At 35.8% G+C, this 20483-nt stretch overlaps 1 protein-coding gene across 2 annotated transcripts in view; it reads left to right on the forward strand.

The window, feature by feature from the left end:
- Positions 1–20483, forward strand: part of mpp2a (MAGUK p55 scaffold protein 2a) — a 75568-nt gene that overhangs the window by 18014 nt on the left and 37071 nt on the right. For both annotated transcript variants that reach the window (XM_073942303.1, XM_073942300.1), the window contains exon 3: positions 11269–11437. The gene's annotated coding sequence lies outside the window, so the exon portion shown is untranslated. The remainder of the gene's footprint in view (positions 1–11268; positions 11438–20483) is intronic.

Genomic DNA, 20483 nt, shown 5'->3' on the forward strand with positions numbered 1-20483 from the left:
GAAATTTACATCCTTGTTTATGTATTTGCTACAGCATACCGTTAATGCTAGAAACTACCCATGTAATTGATCAATTTTAATAATTTAAAAACATACAGGTTATGATTTTTCTTTGAGGAGTTTCTGGAAACTGTCCTTTGTCAAATGCTAGCTATATGCTATATGTTTTATAATTCTCTGAAATATAACTAATATTAAGTTGTAAGCACTTCTCTCTTTGTGTCGTGTATTTTGGAAGCCCAAATACAGAAACAGAAGAAAGAAAATAGAAAAAAGAAAAAAAGAAAAGAAAATAGCAGTGTTTGGACGGCATTGCAGCTTTCTCTGATATAACATTGCAGCGCCTCTAGCCATGCCCCTTTTTCCTGCGCAGGGTGTGTGTGTGTGGTGTATATGCGTAACCTGAAGTGTTTGTGATCTCACTAGCCCAGATGTATTTTTTTGTAGTCTCCAAGCTAAGCTAACTCTGTAAAAGCCAATGTTTCTTGTTGCACTGAACTTTGAGCGTATTACATTCAGAGGTGTTGTTCATGTTCACACAGCTACATTACACATTTACAAACGTTTAAAATATGATATTGTAGTGGACCACCCCTTTAAAGTAACTTATCCAAATGAATTGAAATGAACTTAGAAAATTACCTAAAGCTGGCCCAATGGCCTTATCATGTAGAGCAGCAGGCATGTCTAAACTCGGTCCTGGAGGGCCGGTGTCCTGCAAAGTTTAGTTCCAACCCCAATCAGACACACCTGGGCTAGCTAATCAAGCTCTTACTAGGCTTTCTAGAAACATCCTACAGGTGTGTTGAAGCAAGTTGGAGCTAAAATCTGCAGGACACCGGCCCTCCAGGACCGAGTTTGGACACCCCTGATGTAGAGCATTAAAATGAAGTGTTGTATTAATGAGTAGTCACAAAGTCCACAGAAAATCAAACAAAATGCTGGGAGTAACATGTTACTCACATTCGTGTAAAGATGAGAGTCTGAATGTTCTTAAGACTGTTTTTCATTTTGTTGAGTATAAGACCAAGCTTTCATATTTTGGCAGTAGACTCAGGCCATATGTTTTCTTCCATCGACAGACACACCAGCTGCTTGCTAGGCCTGCAAGCTCATCATCCATCAAATCTAGATCTGCTTTGAGTCTTACGTTGTGTTTTGCCAATTTATTTTGACAAGAACCTGATTTCAGTGCAGTCTCCACAGACTCGACAGGAAAACCTGTTGATTTCAGATAGTAATACAAATTTTGAGGTTTTATCTATCGTAATTATAACACTTTAGAATATCTCATCAGTATTTTTTAAAGTTAAAGTGGCATGAGGATCCTTCTGTTCATGAGATATTATCATAAGTACAGTTTTCAAAGTTAGGTTGTCTCATTCCTTGATGTACTTTTGTGACTACTTGCGCTCAACAGATGTTTGTTAATTATGCGTGAAATTAAGGCTCCTGCATATTATCTGTACTCTCGCCCAGCTTTATATTCAGAGTAATTCTTGATTTATATATTTTTTTTGTATCTTCGGAACACATGGCTCAACAAACATTTCCATATGCTTATCTACTCCTCCTCATCAGAGAAAGCAGATTGGAAAATGAAGACGTGACAGATATTTATTTTATGCCCATATGTAGGAAAGATCGCTGTCAATCTTCTGCGTTAACCTTTTCGCTTTGCATATATCAAAAGTGCTCTCCAGCATTGAACAATGAGTCAGATTTTTCCCTGTCATGATTTGCTGTTGATGTAAGATTTGCTATTGCTGTGACGCCAAGCAGAGATGTAGAAAAGATTATTATGTTAGAAAAGCATTTGATTCAAGGTGATTTAATCAAACCCGGCCATATGAAATGGGTTCTGCGATTTTGCCCTTTTTTTCTCGTCATCCTCTCATTGTATTTCCAATAATTTCTGCTTCTACTGTGACCTTAACCATAATTTGTCTTTAGCATCAACAAACTAACAGATCTTAGCTTCACTGCACTTGTTTTGCTGATTTCTAGCTCTTATATACTTTAAAAGTTTGCAGTACCCTTATGCATCTACAGCAGGATTGCTCAACCCTGTTCCTGGAGATCGACCTTCTTAAAGAGTTCAGCTCAAACCCTGATCAAACACACCTGAATCAATTAATTAGGACCTGAACAGCACTTGATAATTACAGGCAGGTGTGTTTAATATGGGTTGCAACTGAAATCTGCAGGAAGGTCGAGCTCCAGGAACAGGGTTGGTCACCCCTGATCTACAGGGAAATTTTTAGGCATCATACCTTACCATACACTTTTTGTCAGAAACGGCATGTTTTCACGCTTGTGTACTGTTATAAATCAATGGCCCTATGGTTGTCATATCTCATCAGTCTCTCTGCTTTGCCTACAAAAACTCTGATTGGCCACTTTAGACTGATTGCTCGCTCCTGATTGGCCCACAGTATAATAAAAGCTGTGACATATCTTCCTTAGTGGCCATCTTGTTTTGATCACCTAGGCTGCGTCCGAAACCGCCTACTACTCAGTAGGTACTGTATTTGAATTTAAACATACTACTCGGCCGTTAGAAAAGTACGTTCTATACAGTATGAATGTGAAAGTATGAATGGAATTCGGACGTACTACATCCGCTATTTTGTTATGGTCACGCGACCTACCTGCGTAATTTGCGTCGCTTCACTCCCATTCATGAATTCGCTCGCGGGGCATCATGGGATAGCGCAGCGTGCATGGGATGCGCACTCCAGAATTTCGCCGGAAGTAGTAAGTCATCCGGGTACTTCTTGCATACTGATTTTCGAATTCTATGTATTCGGACATACAACTCGGCTCGCATACTGATTTTTAGGTACTATATAGTATGGAAGTATGCAGTTTCGGACGCAGCCTTACTGTGTGTTCATTGAAATGTTTGTATGTTGGGAAGTGCTGCATTTTTGTATGTGTTAAAAGTTTTTGACTATTGAGATTTGTGAGTACTGTTTGTTTTGTGGTTGATTTGTGGTACTTTTGTTCTACTGGCTTTAGTGATGATAAAATCAAGCTTTCTGAACCAGTGAACCTTTCAACTCAATAGACAGATTACTGGTGTGTAAACATTCAGGATGTGTGTGCAGCAAGGTTGCAGAAAAAAATGGTAGCGCTAGCATTTTCAGTGAGGGAATGACATCCGATGCGGTAAAGAGTTGTTTTTCTTAGAAATAAGTTATATTGATTACATATTATATATGTTATTTACTTAATGCTTTCAGTGTATTATAACAGCTTGTCACCCAGTGATAAGCACAGTTATTCTGCAAAATTAACGTTAAAGTCAGCTCGAAATATACAACTATCTCATTAAAACTCCAAGTGACAAGAGAGAAGTTAAAGGCCTACAAGTCTTTGGATGCCAACAATTTTGTTCTGTGTGGTCATGTGCAAGAACCAATGTTCCATGATTACCAGATTTAAAACTTTACAGTGCTCAAAGCCGAGATTCTACCTAGCCAAAGACAAGGAAAGAAGACGGAACGGTACAAGGCCTGGGTAATCATCAAAAAGCAAAACAGCTGCATTCTGAGTGCAAACTGCACATGTACAGTAGGGTATGTGAACTTACATTTTTACATTTCATTCTTAGCCTTCAGTGTTCACCGTTTTATTAACCATATTTAACTGTTTTTGTTAAAATCATTGCTGCAATCAAAATTAAGTATTGTGTATGATTCTGCATAGCGTAAACTTACTTGATTTAAAATGAGAACTGCAGAGTCCAGCAGTTTTAATAAGGTCCTCACACCATTCAGCTCTTATGACGGCTGTTAGTCAAAGACGTCTGCGGTTGGCATTAAAAGCAGTGTGGTGTACGGTTATCTAAAGTTTTTGATTTTTGGACTTTCGATTTTGGCATCATACATGACATGTTTGCTATTGCACACAGTCTTTTTTGCAACCGGTATGCACGGTTGAACCCGTGTGACCTCATGTGTGACATAGGTTGGTAATTCCCCTATTGTATCGAAAAAAGGTTCGTTACTCAAAGCTTTCCAAATCAGAGCTCGATGAGGACCTCTGCTGGTTAAAGTGTGGGAAAGCACTGTATTGTAAAAATGTCAAGTGTTCACAACCGACCAACTCATTCATGTAGTAATACAACAATAGCAATATAAATAATAATTACTCACTGTAATTTTATTTCTTCTACATATACGTTATGTTACATTACACCACTGATGACTGTAGTAAAATCAAAGGTATTCAGAAGTATTTACATTTATCATAGTCCAAAGCGTCCTACACCCAACCACTCGTTCCGAGTGGGGCTCAAACTGGCCCTTCCTGCATGGGAGGTGAATGCTCCAAGGAGGAGGCTAAGGCAGTGAGACTTCAACGCTGCACTCGTCAGCTGGCTTCAGTTACACTTTATACTACAATATGATGTACAATTGAAAATAGTTGTATATACAATAATGCGCTTTAGTATGATTCTTTATGATACTTTAGATAAGCTTTTTACTTTAAATTACTATGTATTTTTTTAATTAATGGTGTGTGGGGCAGGTGCAGTGCTTTTTTACCTTTGAATCAAAATTCTTAGCAGTTACGTGGGTATAGGAGAAAATGAAGCTTCTGGAATCACTGATCATGTGATTGTGGCAAAATGAATCAAGCTATGGTACACTGCTTCACTGCAAGATGTATCATGCATTCTTTGGTTGTAACGAGGGTTATTTGAGTTACTGTTGCCTTTCTATCAGCTCGAACCAGTCTAGCCATTCTCCTCTGACCTCTGGCATCAACAAGGCATTTGCACCCACAGAACGTCCGCTCACTGGATATTTTCTCTGTTTCGGACCGTTGTCTGTAAACCCTCAAGATAGTAAAAATCCCAGTAGATCAGCAGTTTCTGAAATACTCAGAACAGGTCGTCTGGCACCAACAACCATGCCACATTCAAAGTCACTTAAATCCCCTTTCTTCCCCATTCTGATGCTTGATTTGAACTGCAGAAGATCATCTTGATCATGTCTACATGCCTAAATGCAGTGAGTTGCTGCCATGTGATTGGCTGATAAGAAATTAGCCTTAACAAGCAGTTGGACAGGTGTACCTAATAAAGTGGCCGATGAGTGTAAACGCAGCCTTACTCATTAATGTTAAAACCTATTTAAAAATCCTGAGAAAACCTGCAGCACTCTATTGTTTCATAAATAACTTTTTTTTTTTAAAAATTTTTTGTAATGGAAGAACATTAAAAACAATACTTTGTGTTGATTTCTATATCTTTGCTGCATTGGTTATTTTTGACCACTTAATGTGCTTTGCAGGTTTTCCCTCCCTAAAGCTATATTTAAATATTCTAGAACTCTTTGACACACATAACATTTCAGTAGTGTGGTGTAGTGGCCATTGCGGGAAGTGTTGCACTTGATTTGATGGTCCAGTGCACCGTTTGCAGGGATGCTTCCGTGAAACTGGGGGATGGTAATGAACTCATGAGCGCGCTATTGAACAGGCCACAGGTGTTAAGGTTGCATGACGCCTTCAGGGCTTCAGTTGGACCTGTCAGCTTTGATCAAGTTCTCTAATGGAGATTCAATCCTACAACCGTCATACCAGAGGGCTGAAATAAAAACTGGAGTCATCTTAGTTGTGCTCACCTCAACAGAGAGTTCAGAAGCCATCAGTGTCCTTATATCCTTCAGTTCACCGAGCTCCATTTTGCTTCGTAGACCAGAAATAGTGATTTTGTAGGACTCATGTTGGTGGTGTTTTCAAGTGCAGGCAAGGATAGCAAAAGCAACAAGATGTTGGATTTTCTCTGAAAACAATATAATGCAATAAGAAAAGCCTTAGGAAAACTGTGCCAAAATCAAAATATATGATATGGACATTACCTGCTTTGTGTCTACAGAGCCAGTTTCATATTATTATCATATCATTTGAGTCACTTGGGCTGCAGGTGAATGATGACGGATCGCTGTTAATATGGGGTCAGTCAACAATATTGAGGTCTCGCTTCTTCTTCATAACATGTTCTGCCATCGGCGCTTGGACTGGCCGTTCAGTCATTCTGCCATTGCTCAGCTTTCACTAGTGTTCTGCTGCCAGATAATTGTTCTCATAGAAACGCACTTATAGAGTTGCTGTTGCAGAGGGGTGCAAGCATTCGGTGCTCATCATCCATGTTGCCACATGTTTGGTCATACTTCCTGTACCTGACAGTTTTTAGCAGACTTTTTTTTTTTGGCAAAGAATGAGAGTAAGTGATTTAAATGGGCTTCTAGTATGACTAAATGTGAGTCAATGAGCCGAACAAGGAAGCTATTTCTGGAAATACAAACATATTCATTTCCTGTAAAAGTATGTTCACAGACATCTAAAAACTGGAAACTTGCTTGTCCTCAAAGGAGTTCCAAAGCTTTATGGCTTTCTTTATACTGTTGAATACAAAAAAAAATGAGTTGAAGATAACTGTGAACAGTGACTTCCGAAGGAAAAAGGAAAACAATGGAAGTCAATGGCTAACTTTTTCTAAAATTTGTCAAAAAATCTTCTTTTGTGATTAACAGAAGAAAGAAACTAAGATTTGGAACAAATGGAGGGTGAGTAAATGAGCCCAGAGATTTTCATTTTTGGATGAACTATCCATTTTTTCCACCATTTCGATGTATTAGTTTAGAACTGATTCTTCAATAAAACAGATGTCTTTTTGTTCACCTGAGATCTTCTCAGAAAAACCTCAGTTGCCAAGACAGAAGGCAGCGTGACTGACAGTGTGCGTCTGCTGGGTGTGTTATGACGCAGAGCTTGCGAACCCCCTACACATGTTCTCCTACTCCCTCAACCGCAGGTGTGATGGCTCCATCCAGCACAGACTGAGGATCTTTTTCCAACTTTTTCTCCTCTTCCCCTTCAAAAGGCATCCTCCAGCAATTCATATTAATTTTATTATTTCTAAACTCCATTTGATATCTGTTTTGTGATTGTCTGCTGGGGCAGGGGCATACTGTATGCTTCAAGATACTTGAATTTATACAGTTGCTTTAATAATTGAGAACACTTTTAGTAGAGCATGGTGTTAGTAAAATCATAATCAGTGTTGGGGTGTATATATAGCACAGCTACTTGATTATCTACATTCTTCAGCCTAAATGTGGAATAAAGCATTAAGCTTTGACATCATAATTGCTCTGCATAACGTACCAAATACAGTATGTTACCTGAAATGAAATTTATTCAGTTTTCATTTTTGAAAATACACCGTTGTGAAAAAAGTAACTGCAAGTTACTTTTAGGAAGTAACTTGTAGTAAATCTAGCTACTTTTTTAGAAGCTTGACAATAGTTTAGCTAGCTTAGCAATAAGGTAGCTTTCTACGGTTTCACAGTACCAACACTGACCAAAATTGTGTTGTTTGATTCATGGCAAAAACAAACTGAACTGCTATTGATCAATTTGTCTGCTAAAAGCTTGAAATAAAGTAAATATGTAAAAAAAAATTCAGCGGAATGAACCGCCAAATTATCCAGTATATGTTTTACACAGTGGATGCCCTTCCAGCTGCATCCCAGTACTGGGAAACACCCAAACACACTCATTCACACACATACACAATGGCTAATTTAGTTTATTCAATTCACCCATAGTGCATGTCTTTGGACTGTGGGGGAAACCGTAGCACCTGGAGGAAACCCACGTGAACACGGGGAGAACATGAAAACTCCACACAGAAATGCCAACTGACACAGCCAGGACTTAAACCAGCTACCTTCCTGCTGTGAGGCATCAGTGCTAACCATTGAGCCACCGTGTCGCCCTTAAATAAAATAAAACATAAATACTAAAAACTATTGAAATGTTTTAATGTAAACACTTAGAAAAATTATATTTATGATGGGTGTTTTTTCATTATGCATGTTATTTTGTGTAGATTTATGCATGTAATGAAACCTGTTAAATAGTAGGGATGCTTTATCACAAAAATCTATATTTACAAAAATGATTAAAGTCAGTTAGTGTAATAGATAGAATTATGTATTTTGTGTCTGAAAATGGTACAGTAGGTTTTGCTGCATAGACAAAACTTGTTGGTCCATTAATTTAGTGTGAGTTAACTGGCAGATAAAAGTATTAAGTATGGTAAAAGACCTATATGCAGGAGATACACTTGTGACCTTTCAGCAGTTAGTTTCAAAATACAATATTTCTCAGAAGGACTTTTTTAAATACCTTCAAATTAGAAGGTTTATATATTTGAAAATTAAAACCTACTTGTTGCCCCAATAGTGTTCATTAGTACAAATTATTTAAAATCACATGAATAATAGAGGAATGATAAGACACTACAGGATAGACCTAAAGAAAATTCCCTATCATACCTTTCAGCAAGTAGATATCACTGTTGAGAAATGGGAATATGCATGTCTTTTATGTTAAACTCAAACCATAAATACCAGATGTAGAATATTGAAATACAAATGAATGATGAGGACTTACATTATGCCTGTAAAATTACACCGGACCCTAATATTCCAGACTATTGCACAGAATCTAAAGATGAAATTGGTACTACTTTGTTTCACTGTATGTGAGAGAGCTGCAGTTGTTTTGGTAGGAGGTCCTAGATGTGGTCTGTGAAATGATTGGAGAATATGTTTCTTTGGAACCAAAACTTTGCTTATTACGTATATATCCTAAAAATGTGTCAAGTAATATCAACAAAAATAAAAACTTACAGATTTTAGCTTTATACAACGTGTTATAGCTTTGGTATGGAAAAATACCCAAAGACCTGTTCTTGCAAAATGGATAAGGGAAATGTCTGATGCTCTTGCTCCTCAAAAGTTAACATAAATAATCAGAGATAAAACAGAGACTTTAAAAAAAAAATGTGGTCTCCTTTCAGTCGTTTTGTAAATGGAAGATAAAAATTCTATGTCTTAGAACTTATTTATAACTTATTTTAACTGTAATTTTTGTTTAACAAATTTTGGAGTGGGAAGGTACATTCTGAAATATCATATAAGTTAATATACTGTACTGTTAGCTGGGTTTTGTAATATAATTAAAATCAATAAAAACAAAGTTGAAAAAAATAACTGAGAGTTATGTTGAGCGCACAATGGGGCGCCACTAGCCAATTTGGGGCCAAATTTGCAGAAATTGTAGGGTGGGGTGGTTATGTCATGGATGAAAATATAGCAGGGGGTAGCAGTTAGTGTCACAGAGGAAAGTAAAGAGCAAGGCTGGATTTCGCAGACAAAGTCAAGAAGGGGGTGGGGGTTGGTTGTTGGAAAAACTGTGTGGGCCCTTATAATAGTCTTAACTCCAAAGATGTGGTCTGAGAAATGTGATATAGAGAAATATTAGATATTTAGATTTCCATGTAAAATGTTTCAACTAGAAATTTCATCAGTGACGACCTACAGTACAGCCACAGCACAACATCTGCAAGAAGCCTTCACATTCTTCTTCCTCCTTTTTCTCTGTAAATCTCTGTTTCTTTGTCTTTTATCTCAAGAATCTCAAGCATCTCAGGACTTCCATTTTTGATAGGAATAAATCTAATCTGATCCTCACGTTGTGTAACAAGGTTAAACAGCACAACTTTTACCAAGATTTTGCCCTGATTTACTGAACAAGTTTCCTAATGTCAGAGCAAGTGTGCAGATTTCAGTGGTTGAAAATCACAAAATATATGATGGTCACAGATTACCAACAGATGTTTCAGACTTTCAGGTGGATGTCAAAGCCTATTTGATATTTTAAAATTATTTAACAACACATATATTGTGGTTTATAAATGATACATGATTACTGAAACCAGAAATCCTAATACGCCCTGTAGAGGTGAAATGAACTTTCTGAGATGTCAGCTTATTAGATTATTAGTATTTCGTTTTCTATCTGGTAACAAGGCCATCATTATAATGTTTGTGTTTACTACACAATTGGCCAACCAAATGCTTGGTTTTCAAAAGAACGTTTGCTTATATGTTATATAATTTATTATTGTAGATATGTTGACATTGAAGTTTTACACCCTAAAACAACACTGGACAAAATGAGCAGTGATTGAATGACTTGCATACCAGTCATATGGCCTCTGGGCAGATCTTTGTCAATAAAAACTTCATGCCAAGTTGTAAATACCTTCATTTTGAAATTTCAACACAACATTCAGAGCTGTGAATGCCCTAAGACTTGATAAAGTATATATTCTGTGGCAAGCACAGCATCTAATTTAATCTAAAATGATCAGGGGGTGGAGTGGTCAAGTGGTTAAAAGCCAGAATTTCTTATTTTACTTCAAATCTATTTGCTCTATTTAATCTATTTGAGAATAGTGCAGCAAGCGTAGGTCACATCGGTACAATTTGACTGTTCGTTTTTACATTTCAGATGAATCATGACATCATTGTGCTAGGGCATTGTCTTGAGCCATTTTTGATCCAGACCAGAATCAATGTTTGCCCACATGTATAGCCAATTAAAATCTTTCTTCTCTTTTACTGTCACAATGCCCTTTTGAGAAATACAAACTATTTCACCCATCATAACCTGTCTGAAAGGGTTTCTACCTGTGGTATAGGTGTTTTAACGTTATAGACAAGTCCTCAATAAATCAAAAAGACATTTGGGATTTGTGTAGATGGCCAGCAGACAGTGTGTCATAGTTTTTGTTGTGCTAATAAAAGGCTAATCGATTATATGACAAAACCCTGAGAGGCGGACAGTGAAATAAACACTCAGTTTTCCAACAGGCACAGACTGAGTCACCATTTCCCATTCTCGAACACTTTTGTCAGTTTAACATGCAAAGATATTTATATGTGGTGTCCAGTCAGAGCACTGACTTGTCTTTTTCAGCAAAGGAAATTACACTTTTTATAGTTGTAATGTCTGTGTTGACACCCGGGACGTGAAAATTAGCCGTGCTCATGCTAAATCAGATGATGCAGTATGTGTGTGCTTGAATGGGCTTTGTTGTGTTTGGCAAATGAGTATACCAAAGGCAAATTTATAATTCACAATATATATTCACATCTGACATCTATGAGTCATGTGCTATTGTCAGAACATGCAAATCTTTAGTGAGGTGCATTACTAATGCTCTTATATATCCTCCTGCTTTAATGCTGTTGTAATATTTCCACAATGAAAACACATCACACATCAACGTTAGAGTATAGAGCCATGGGTTTATCTGTCAGCCTGTTAGCTCTAACCTTATATTACTGTGTCAACTGAATTTATGGCATGTGGTTGTGTGTGTATTTTTCTAAATAGACTAGAAGCTTGGCTCACCACTGTCGAGAAGTCTGGCCTACCAAGCTGATTTAAGGCCTGGATGTACCAGCATGGAATCTTCCCTTGAATCCTCTGTCCTGGTCAACAATGGAGAACACGGGGATGAACCTCCACAGCTGGTTGGGACAGCTACAAGTCAAAAAAGAGGGTAAAAAAAGCTCCATTTCCTGTTCAGTAGCCTAATTGAAGAGATCAAGATCTCGCACACCAGAGAAATACAGCTTTGTAGGGCAAAGAGAGCTCAAGGCAAGGTGGTATTGGCAAGCATCATGGTTTGGAGAGAAATGAAATGTCTATTGATCCATTGCAGTCTGCAGGTTGCAGACTGCAATGGATCTAACCTGCAATGCAGTCTAGTTTGCATTGCAGGTTAGATGCCAACACACAACTCCACTATGATAGTGCCCAGAGATAAGACCAGAGACCTTCAAACGGGAGGGACTTCTACTGCTATTACGTTGGGAGACCTCCAAATGGGAGGGACTTCTACTGCAGGTTGGTTCGGTTAAGACTTAAAGGGGTTTGCAGCTGCACCTACTGAGCATCTGCATCAATACAGTGTCTGTTTTGTGACCATGTTCAACAATAGTTATTGTTGTACATAGGATTAGGCTTGGGGTCAATGTAGACATTAGTAAAACCCAACATATTGGACTCGTTGGACTGTGTGACTTTAATCAATCAAATGCCTCAGGTTTTTTTTTTACAAACCTTTTGAACCTCAAGTCCCACACATTTGGAGCTGACCTGCCTGTTTGGGAATTTTCCAAATTTCCAAATTTCATTTACTGAATACCTAATTAAGAGGAGGTGTGAAGTGGTGCTAAAAAGAAATGGATCTGTAGGCAGTGTGGCAGCAGGGATCATAGAAAAGGTGGGAGGATGTGCTGGAGAAGATCTCACGGACTGTAATCTGGCAGGCAGATCCCCCTGGCAGTCCCCAGTTCTTGGTCCTAGTCAAGCAAATCTCTACATCTGGGGTGAGAACAATTCACCATCTTGTCCTCAGTGCAACCGAAGGAATTCCCAAGAGCACACGTAAGCAGCTGCCCAACAGTCCTGGGGGAGAACCACTACCACTGACAGCACAATCAAGTGCTAGTCTGTTTCAGAGTATTCAAGACTATGGACATCAGAAAGCTCAGATACTTCTAGAACAGGGGTGTCCAAACTCGGTCCTGGAGGGCCAGTGTCCTGCATATTTTAGTTTCAACCCAAATTAAACACACCTAAACCAGCTAATCAAGTTCTTTTTAGGTATACTAGAAACTTCCATGTAGGTGTGTTAAAGATGGTTAGAGCTAAACTGTGCAGGACACCGGCCCTCCAGGACTGAGTTTGGACACCCCTGCTCTAGAGGAACATCAGTTTGTCACCTGTGTATGGTTTGGCCAGTGGAGGACTAGTCCCTGCAATAACCCTGGTTTCTACCTATTGTTTTTTTTACATTTCATCAACTGGTGTGGCTTTTTTAGTTGGGCTTTAGAGCTGCCCTACAGAGATTCATATCAATCAGAATTGAACTGCATTCATTGTTAAAATAACAAAGAACAATCTACATCTTCCTATATGTACACAAATGATGTCATTATTGTCAGGCTTTTGTTAACGGTTTCATGTTAACATAGATATGAAACAGTAACATTTTCAAAAACTTCCTCTTTGTAACCTGTTTTCAGAAATAAGCATTCTAGTAAAAACTGCATTATCATGTCAATGAACGAGGAAAATGCATAGTTTCCCATTCAGGCTGAAAAGTTTTGTTGAATAAATAGCCCTTTAGAATGGATCTTTGGTAGGTTTCATGAATTTTCTAGAGGGTTTTGTAGGTCTTTTCAAAGTTATTTACTGTGTAAAAGGTGGTACCCTTCAGCCGTTACCCTTAGGAGCTCTTTCAACTTGACATTTATCTGTAATTGCATAACATTTTCTACTTTTGAGAGTGTCATCAACCCTATTCTCGAGAAACCTTTGTTCAAAAGTCTGCAAGACTGCATTTATTTCAATATTTGTAATTTAACTAAACTGACCTAATTAATTAGTAGTTTTATTAATTGGTTAGATACAATTTATGGCATTTCATTGAAGCACTTTCATATGGTAAAAAAAATCTACCGGGAAAAAAGTGTTTAGAAAGAATTAAACAAAAAATAATTAAAGATGTTTTTTTAATAAAGTGAAAGAATTGTGTTGCATATTAAACTCTGCTTTACTGCTAAAAAAAAAAACCTCAATCTGCCATATTCATTTTAATCACTTATTGACTATAAAGAATATGTCTCACAGCTTTAACATACACTATTTACTGTGTAACTAATTCAGAGCCAGATGGTATATATGACATTGTGATGACACAACGTATGAATGTGACTGAATACAATGTTTGAGACAGATTGTTTGATATTCCATTGCCAGTATCTTTGATTGAAAACCGCATGTTTAAAATGTTGGGGGATGGCATTTTTCTTCTCATGAGGCAAGAAATAGGTTAGAAATTTGATTGTCACTTGCACTTACAAAAGTAATAATGTCACTTATAAGTCATTAAAGTCCTGTGTGACATTTTCAAATGTTAGACTGTTAGGATATGTGGAATTTTAAAGGTAATGCTAGGAGATCTGGCCATGCTTTTATAATGATAGTTTACAATTTTTTTATATTTAAATAATGTATAATACTTTTAAGTTCTTTTCTTAGGAGTAGAATATAATTTTGAGACAACACGGTGGTGCAGTGGGTAGTGTTGTCGCCTCACAGCAAAAAGGTTGCTGGTTTGAGCCCCGGCTGGGTCAGTTGGCATTTCTGTATGGAATTTGCATGTTTACCCCGTGTTGGTGTGGGTTTCCTCTGGGTGCTCCAGTTTCCATTACAGTCCAAAGACATGCACTATGAGTGAATTGAAAAAACTAAATTGGCCATAGTGTATGTGTGTGAATGCAAGAGTGTATGGGTTGTTTCTCAGTAGTGGGTTGCGGCTGGAAGGGCATCCGCTGTGTAAAAAACATACTGGATAAGTTGGCGGTTCATTCCGCTGTGGTGAACCCTGATTAATAAAGGGACTAAGCGAAAAGAAAATGAATGATCACAATTTTCAATAAAAATTGCTTGTAAACTCTACAAATAATTATAAAAACATCAGATAGTCATTTTAATAAATGACAGTAATTACAAAAGACGGAAATAATATAGTCTTGTAAATACATTTCTTTTAGGCATTTTACAAATAATCATAAGAAAAAATTTATAATAATGGTAAAAATGACCTGTGAAATTTAGATACAGTTAGAAAATTTAGAAATCAGAATTATTAGCCTCCCATTGAGGTTTTTTTATTTTATTTTTTATTTTATTTTCCAAGTAATGTTTAACAGAGCAAGGAAATTTTACAGTATGTCTCATAATATTTTTTCTTATGGAAAAAGTCTTATTTGTTTTATTTCAGCTGGAATAAAAGCAGTTTCTATTTTATTATTATTATTATTTTAAGGTCAAAATTATTAGCCCCTTTAAGCTTATTTTTTTTAACAGTCTACAGAACAAACCATCGTTAACAATAGTTTGCCTAACTAGATAGTAAAGTTTGAGGACAAACTTTATGGTGCGGCTTGAGAAAGCCTAGCCCGAAAGTTTGAAGTAGTTTCTACAGTCCTAAAGTCAAAGTTTAAATAATTGAAGTGATTTTTCAGACTTTTGAAACAGCTAGCATAGATAAGTACATATATGTTAGCATGTTTCTAGTATGGATTGGCATGTGTTCTGAGTGATTGCTAAGGCATTAAAGTTTGATCCAATGTTAAGAACATGGGACTTTTCTGAGTTTTCCGCAAAAGTTTTTGGAATAAAAAAAAAAAGTTGGATCAGTTGGAAAAGATATAGCAACTCGAGTCAGACCAGTCTGAAGGTCTGACCAAAGTTTGGTTGTTAGAGCTTTAAAGGCCTATGAGGTGATAAAGTTGCAAAAATTTAGTCTCAGAACAAGAAGAAGAATATTAGGTTTGAATAGGATTTTGTCTGGCTTTCACAAGATAGCCTAATAAAAAGTTTATAGCATATAAGAATGACAAGCCATCATAATTACTTTAAACTGCCTAGTTAGCCTTATTAACCTATTTAAGCCTAAGCTGAATACAAGTCTTGAATTCAAGTCTTGAAAAATATCTAATAAAATATAATTTACTGTCATTATTGCAAAGATAAAATAAATCTGTTATTAAAAATGTGTTATTAAAACTATTATGTTTAGAAATGTGTTAAAAAAATCTTCTCTCCGTCATACAGAAATTGGGGGAAAAATATGGGGGCTAATAATTCAGGGGGGCTAATAATATCACCCTTTGTGTGTGTGTGTGTGTGTGTGTGTGTGTGTGTGTGTGTGTGTGTGTGTGTGTATATATATATATATATATATATATATATATATATATATATATATATATATATATATATATATATATATATATATATATATATATATATATATACACTGAAAAATATATTCTTGTTAATCCATTTCATTCTAATCATTTCACAAATATTTACAAAAAATCTGCAAGTATAAGATGCTAAAATGTACATACTGAATTTTTGATGTAAAGAATCTGTATTTTCTTGTATAGTCTACTTCTTTAAGATATAAGCAAATATTTGTGAACTTGATGACACACAACCCTTGCTATTCATGCTTTAGTGTGTGGGAGACTCTTCTTGAGTCAGTGTAAGTTTTTTGGGAGGGGGAGGGGGCTCTCAGAGTGCATCAGTTTGAGTGACTAGATCACACCTTGAGGGGGTTGAAAAGGCCTCCAAGCGCCGATAGATGTGGAACTTATCAACAGTATCATCTAAGCCAATGGAGGAGCAGTTAGCATGAGCAAGCCCCGCTGACGTCCATTAGGTTCTGATAGGATGGTTAGGAAGGGGTGGAGGTCTGAGAGAAACCCACGTCAGACACCCCAAGACTAAATGCAGAACCGTGACGTAGCACACATGAGCCAACAACAAGCTGAGAGGACTGTAAGAAGTCATCAGTGTTTGTTGATACAGTGAGTTAGATATAAGTTGACCTTTTTTATACTGCAGGACAATGATGATGATGATAGCACATGTTGAATATTTGAATATTAAGTTTATTGGATGAGTGGACAAATGCATTAAGTGTTTATTTTCGAAGCTAAAAGAGCTGAAATCTGACTGTGTATGCTACAAAACAATTGGCGTGGAAATAATTAGATCCATCAGAAGATGCCATTAAAGGGAAAATTTATATATGAAAACTGAATCATCATTTACACAGTCAGTTTCTTTTTTGTTAACATTGAACACAAACGAAGATATTTTGAAGAATGTTGGGGATTAGATCCATAGGAGAACACTAAGTCAATATAGTAACCAGTTTCCAGCATTCTTTAAGATATCTTCTTTTGTGTTACCTCATTAACTTTAAAATTAATGTTCAATCATTTTATAACAACTTTGATGCAAGATTTTGAACCACTTCAAATGTTGACTACTGTACAATAAATTTGCAGTGGGCAATTAGGTCTCAGCGAATGTGTACTTTACAAATAACTGTATTATTCTACATGGACTCAAATGTTTGTTTTATTTAAGTTGTCTATGTCTAAATAATCATATCAAGAAATTTCATTTTAAGCGTTAATCAGAAATAAATTGCTTAAATGTGTTGTTCAAGATTACAATTTTAAGTTTGTGCAATTTCTAATCAGATAATGTAACGATGCAAGTACATTAGTACATTATGATACTGTACATTATTTTTCGTAGTGGACATTCAAGTCTCAGCAAATGTGGTTTACAAGTAATTATGTATTTTTCTACATGTACTGAAATGTTTGTTTTATTTAAGTTGCAGTCTTAAAATTAAGACGTCACATATGCACCTTTTCTTAATAAATGTAGTAAAAGGGCTTTTAAAAGGTGTTTGTTGAATCAACATTACAAACTTTGACTGAAAGGAAAAAGAAACTACAATCTCATGGCAAATTTTGATGCAAAACACCAGCATACGAATGAAGTCAGAATTATTAGCCCCCCTTTGATTTTTTTCTTTTTTTAATATTTCCCAAATGATGATTAACAGAGCAAGGCAATTTTCACAGTATGTCTGATAATATTTTTTCTTCTGGAGAAAGTCTTATTTGTTTTATTTTGGTTAGAATAAAAGCAGTTTTAAAATTTTTAAACCAAATTTAGAGACAAAATTATTAGAAGATGTTTTTTTTTTTTTTTAATTGTGTACAGAACAAACCATCATTATACAATAACTTGCCTAATTACCTAATGACCCTAACCTGCCTAGTTAACCTTATTAACCTAGTTAAACCTTTAAAAGTCATTTTAAACTATAAGTGTCTTGAAAAATATCTAGTCAAATATTATTTACTGTCATCATGGCAAAGATTAAATAAATCAGTTATTATAAATGAATTATTAAAACTATTATGTTTAGAAATGTGTTGAAAAAATCTTCTCTCCGTTAAACAGAAATGTAAAAATAAAATAAAATAAAATAAACAGGGGATTTAATATAATAGTTCAGGGGGGGGGGGGGGGGTAATTCTGAATTCAACTGTTGAACTTGATTCCATAAGTTGAATGATCCACAGTTTTGTTGTAGTAAAAAAAGAAATGACCACGTTTTTTTTTCCACTTGATTACCATCTGTATGTTTATTAAATTTCTCATTAATTGTATTTTATTAACGTCTAACCTACCCCAACCCTAAACCCAACTGTTACAGTAATGTAAAAACAAATCTGGGTGTGGAGTCTTCCCTATTGTTACTTGATTAACCATGTGGATGGATGATAACAGCCTTCTGAGCCTACCAGTAGTTAAGTGATAACATTCAAAGCGGGTTTTACTACAGTTGATTGTGATTGGTGAAAAAAACCCCATAACAATTACTGTCATTACTAAAACGCATTCTTCAGTAGTAAATTTACAATCTTGGTCATCTAAATTTTCCATTTAAAGCTAAAATTAATAGTTAATGCACCTAATATTAGCGCTCATATCAATTAGTGAACCTAAACAGTAAATAATCATATCAAGACACTTTGTATTAGGTGTTAATCAGAAATAAATTGCTTAAATGTGTTGTTCAAGATTACAATTTCAAGTTTCTGCAATTTCTAATTAGATAACGTAACGAGCATATGACGTCAGCGACCATTTACTGCTGTTTTGCATCTCTGAAAGTCATTTAAAAGTCATTTGAGTCTTATATTATTAATCACATATCTGTTTTTTTATTACATTCTCACATAATTTAAATAAGCCACACAGACAGACTGATTAAAGAATCAGGTAAGAACATGATCGAATTATCGCAAAGCTCTCCGCGGGAGTGTTAACTACCTGCAACATAATCAGTCTGTTGGGAACAAGTTTTATTATGTATGCCGGGAGGGATCCTGCAAATACACACTGAAATCAGATGCAGAATTATAAACTCTGGAGCCAGAGCTCTTTCATTAATTTACCAATATCCTCTTACTTAATTTAATGTTGGTCTTATGCAAATGTGTCACTGTATCTTGTGGAAATTCACAAATTCCTCATTTCATATGAATGCATAAGCATTACTCTTTATCTGCCTGCAATTTTAGACTTAGATCAAAAAATCATGCAAAGTAACCACTTTCATTTATCCAAGCTTATTAAGTCTACAATGTTTAATTGGGTATTGTGTTAGCACTCAATGAGTACTATTACAAAGTAGACTTAACACTTTAACTGCCCGCTCTACCAGTTGGTTGACCATATTTTGTCTGTAGTGAAGTCATTTAAAGAATGCCTGATTGAAATAATGGTTTACACACACAGCACTGTTGGTTTACAAAGACATCAAACAAAAACTAATCCTAATGAGTACTGTGAACTTAATTCATATGGGTAAATAAAGCAATTTGAGCACAGTAAAATCCAATAAATGAAGAGAACTCAAACCAACTGAGTACTGTAAAACCCAATAAGTTAAGGCAACTCAAACCAATTGAGGAAACCGATTGCTACAAACCATTCGAGTTAAAAAAAAATTCTATGTGAGTACTTAGAACTTACTCCATTTAAATTGAAGTACTGGGGTATTTAATTAACTCATTATCTTCAACTTTGAGTTCAGAACTCTTTTCAAATAAGTAAAATTAACTTTCAGTCAATTTAAGTTAACTACACTCATTTAATTTGATAAAGTTGGCTGTTGGGTTTACAGTGTAGCATACTTCTAAAAAATAAAGATGATTTAGTGTTCAATAATGCTTTGTTTTGACTATGTTTTAAATAAATTGGTCTTACACTTCTTATTTCCAGATTTGTAATAGTATATGTATGGATTCCGGTACATTAACTGACGTATCAACCATTTGGTAGAGGTTGATATTTTACAAATTATGGGATTATGAGTCTGTCAGCAAGCAGTTAAAGGGTTAATCGAGTTTTAATAGCTGTAAAAATAGTTTCAAAACCGCCATTTAAATGATGATGATATATGAAATGGTGATTAAACAGTTTCACTTTTTGCAAACGATCAACTATCGTCAGAAGTGGTAAACCAATAGTAACATGATGTCAGTCGAGTGCGTACACATACGATCTGTTTACGAACATTTACCATATCTTTACTGGCAGTAGCTATGTGTCATTTAACTTTACCTTATAAAACATTTTATTGTTTGTATTTCATTGTATACGTTTCATTTAATGCTTTGTAATAAAAAGTCATAATGGCTCCATGAGTCCACAGAATAACTGCTTTAAGGCTACATCTTTCAAATGGCTTTAATGTACTTGAATTACTTGGTAGTATAGCTTTTGTTTTCTTGAATATAACTACTTCTTCTTTTTGAATATGCATATCTGTTTTATTATGTACATTACTGATATATTGGATGTACTATTAAACAATTTTGTACACAAGAGAGAGAGAGAGAGAGAAAAGACTAAAGTCCAAGAATCATATGAGTTCTCAAATTGCTAAAGGGTCAAGTGGGCTAGTTCTAGATGAGAAGCAGGAATTATTACACGTTTGATTGCTCGATTAGTCATGTCTGAGTGTTGATTGGCCGGTGCAATCAAAAGGGAGTCTAATCTTGCATGGAGCGTCACCGGCTGTTTTAGTTGAAGCTGTATTGGAGGCCACTCGAACCTAATTTCTTTAATCAGAAACTCTGCAC

The sequence above is a fragment of the Danio rerio genome, chromosome 3 (assembly GCF_049306965.1).
Source record: "Danio rerio strain Tuebingen ecotype United States chromosome 3, GRCz12tu, whole genome shotgun sequence".
NCBI lineage: Eukaryota > Metazoa > Chordata > Actinopteri > Cypriniformes > Danionidae > Danio > Danio rerio.